This window comes from Cupressus sempervirens, chromosome 3 (genome assembly GCF_028749045.1).
Source record: "Cupressus sempervirens isolate cs-2001-9-10 chromosome 3, ASM2874904v1, whole genome shotgun sequence".
In the NCBI taxonomy this organism is placed as follows: Eukaryota; Viridiplantae; Streptophyta; class Pinopsida; order Cupressales; family Cupressaceae; genus Cupressus; species Cupressus sempervirens.
The window spans coordinates 604,446,561-604,450,645 of record NC_143120.1 but is presented as its reverse complement, the minus strand read 5'-3'; the positions used below and the strand labels follow the sequence as shown (position 1 = coordinate 604,450,645).

Below are 4,085 nucleotides of genomic sequence, written 5' to 3'. Positions count from 1 at the left end.
ACAAACACCCAAGAATTGTGAGAAGATTCGCCTCCAAAATCCGCATCCAAATTCGTCTCTAAAAATGTTGTCTCCTATTTCCTCCTCCAAGAATCAACCCCCAACGTTTGATAAGCAATTTCTCCTCAAATCGGGGCACTAATTGTGCGTTTACCCGAGAAGACTCTTTGCACAACTCAGTTAACTCCAAATTAACCTTTATTATCTTTTATTTTATTTTGCATTCATCTTTCATGCACATTAAGTTGAATTATTAAACAACTTTATTTAATATTCCACTTGACTTCTATTTTTAATATTTATTACTTTTAATCTCATGCGCACTTTATGAAATTAAAGTAACATTATTATTTTCACTTATTTTTTTATCTTTTAATAAATTTCTTTTATTTAATCTTATGCATAAGTCATGCGAACTAGAATCTTTTATTAAATAATTATATTTTCACTTTTTAAATTATTTTAGAAACTAAATTGATAAAAATATTTATTAACTCAAATAATAATAATATTTAGCATTTATTTAAAAATGAACTCTAAATATATATATATTATTATTAAATTAACTAAATATTATCACATTCTAAAATTATACTTAAAACTTTTATTTCCAAATTTAATACTTTTTATTTAATTAATTTTTCAATTAATTAAATATAATTAAATATTAAAATATCATAATAATTTTCTATTAAATTAAATCATTAATTAATCTTTTTAATTAAACTTAATAGAAAATACATCAAGGACTCATAAAGCAACATATGAAAACCCATCATAGAAGAACACATACTAAATCAAACAAAAAGGGTTATAATCACGAAATAACATCATTTGATGCATTCAGAGGGTACTTAACTCAGATACTTGTCCTAATTATCAATTAGGACAATTGGCTAAAGGGTTTAGGATTTGGACTTAAGAGTTTATCTCCCCTCTCTTACCATTGAGATAATGCGATAGGGTACGCTCATCCTGGCAATTCAGGGAAGTCGATACCCGGTACCTGCAACCTGCATAAAATTCACGCATGTACAGACACAATATTCTAAGCTAAACAAACAATGGCAGGAAGTGGTGCATCGTGTAGATCCCGACTAGCAGGTGACTACGACTCCCTTCCTTAACCACATCAGAAACACCATACATAAAGAAAACAAACGCGCACACCATACACATGCAGTATGGGGTAAGTATCCATAAGAAAGCACGTGTGATAATAAACCATCTAACTAATCATCATCGATAATTGAAAATATTTAATAATCATCATACATGCATGAAATATAGAGTACCAAGTAATCTCATCATATAATAAACTGAGTGTACAACAACATCCGATAATCTCTAAAATAATAATACTAATCATCAAACATAAATTGGCCTAAAAGAGTTTGGCAAGGATGACAGAAATGCGACTTAGGGGCAGGCACTACACTATATTTAGGGAAAAGTTTTTTCGTACGAGCGAATGTTGTTCTGCAAAATCTATTTCATAGTAAACAGTGAAGGGTTCTTATACAAATCCTTTGGTCCTAGCCCTATGATGTTATGTAATCTTTGAGACCTGAACTTTCGATGTTGAAAATTAGCATTTGCTGAGGGCCACATAACTTAATCACGTTGCAATTTGGTTTGGTTATCTCCTCGGGTATGACGGCCTACTTCATTGTAATTTCTCACATTAATGTACTTTTCTTGTGTCTGATTCGAACTTTTTGTAAGGGCCTCCACCTGTTTTATTTTTTTGTTTATATTTCTATAATCTACAGCCTCATGGCTTTTAGTCGTCATGACTGATCAACCAGGAATACCCATTGAAGAACAATTTGGCCGTCTTGAATCTCACAGAGACCGGCAGCCTTATGCTCTCGTAGTGGTCCTCAGTCATATGGGTGAGCAGCGGGACAAACAAATCTGCTTTGACGGCCAACATAATGAACGGGGGCAATCTGGCCGTATTTGGGGCTCAAAATAGGTCTGAAATCCTCTAGCAGAGCTTCGATTATCCGCAGAATACGTGGATTCTGGTGATGAAGATCAGCGACAAGCAGAAGCTTACATCTTGGAAGAGCCCCTGGGATTCGACACCGGGGCTCTACAATCTTCTGCTCGACATGCCCAATGATCAATTTGTTCTCCAGCTGAGAAATTCCATTAGGTATTGGGAATTCGAGACATGGAATGGCCAAATCTTCAGCAAAGTTCCTGAGATGACTCAGGGTTTTGTATACCTATTCAATTACTTAAAAAATGATACGTATAGGTATTCTTTTGATCTAAGTGCTTTTGAATTCAATTGAGTATTTTTTCTCTTTCAACATTTCAGGTTCTATTTTGTAATTTATCATCATAAAAGCTGAGTCTGATTTGATTTCTGAATTCTACTGTTATTTGTCTGGGTTTTGAGTATTTGGTAATTATGTTGAAAATGTGACTTGATTGTAATAGTAGTCAAGATCTTGGAAGCTGTTGTGGCCTTCAAGCTATTTCTAAAAGCATTTTTTTCTTTCAAAAAAGAGTCTGAGTCTTTTAATTTGTTGGCGCTTGGAATGGTGATGGGCGATTGCAAGGTATTTCCTTCCTTGATTAGTATCTTGGCAGTGAAGTTTTTGGCACTTGCGTTATGACTTTTATCACTGGTAGATACCACATAAAAAATGATTAACAAAAACAGGAGTGTCAGTTTTAAGCCTCCTCAATTATGCTAAACAATCTGCAATCTGGATAGTTGTATGCTTTGTTTACTTGGAGCAATAACGTGTTTTGAATGTTACGGCTTGTTCAAATGGATTGGAAGCTTAATTTTGTGCTAGTTTCTAATCGCAGGTTGAGCAGAGTCAAAAGGCTAGCATCACATCTGGCATGCAAATGCTTTTGAAGCTATGGAAATGCATGCAGCAATTCTATTTCTTCTCTCGCTGTTTTGAATCTCACGGGCCCGCTTGCTCTCAATCAATCGCTCATTTCATCTTTGGACAACCTCGCCTAAATCTGTTCACGAATTTATTCGAAAACCCAACATTTATCAACTGGTGAGAATCTGCAACCCACATGCGCGGGAAGCCTGAGATTCTTTTTCTGGGAAATTTATTTTTAGCTCCCAAGTCCAGTAGATTTTCGAAAGCGCCGACAGAAAGATATATTGGATGTTTCTAGCTCAGCTGGGGATTTCTCTCGTGATTGGGGTTTGCAATTTGTGAATAAAATCCCTACAAAAAGCTACATAATAAAGAATTAAAAAATTATTCAGAAGCAAAACATAGCAAACTAGTTTATCTCTGTTGAGAAAATGGAAAGCCTGAGAACTGGTGTCTTTCGAGGAGTTTCAGTCGCATGCAGTTTTGATAGTCGGGATTAGCAGCAATTTTTTTGTTTTTTATTTCTTCATTCTCAATATTTTTTAATATTTTTGTAATGCGAATAGTTGTTGTGATCTATTTTCTTCAAAATCATTGTTCTTTTCCAAAAAATAAAATTATGTATTGTTACAATTATATGTCCATATAATACAATAAATATCCATAGACAAACACATTACTCAATTATATTCCATATTATTGCTATAACACTTTCCTATAAAAAACAATAAAAAACTACTTGTTACAACACTTATAAAAAATAATAAAGAACTTATGGCAAGAATTAGACGCAATGCGTCCTTGTTATTATATGATACTTAAATATATTAGACTATTTACTCTTATATCTATATACTCGTATTTTATTATCATTATTGTACCATATTTATTAATAGATATAATATTAATAATATAAATTTATTAATAAGTTTAGTTAATATATTATATTAACGATCATACTATAATATATATTAATTTAGTAATATATCAACTATACATTGTAATACATTATTAATATAGTATTATTACATTGAAATATATTTTAATCATCATTATATTAGATTATTAGTATTTCATTGATTATATTATAATACGTTATACATAATATGACATTATTAAATGATTATAATATAATATTGTATTTATAATTCTAACATGATTTATAAAATATTATATGATTATAATAGTATTACTAAATATTATTTTAATATGATATTATTATAA

At 31.4% G+C, this 4,085-nt stretch overlaps 1 non-coding gene across 1 annotated transcript; it reads left to right on the top strand.

Annotated features, from left to right (window-relative positions):
• Positions 1 to 1,539: 1,539 nt before the first annotated feature.
• LOC149568123 (small nucleolar RNA R66) lies at positions 1,540 to 1,606 on the top strand. The gene has a single exon (XR_016363171.1). It is a non-coding gene; the product is annotated as a small nucleolar RNA R66 (small nucleolar RNA).
• The last annotated feature ends 2,479 nt before the right edge of the window (positions 1,607 to 4,085 follow it).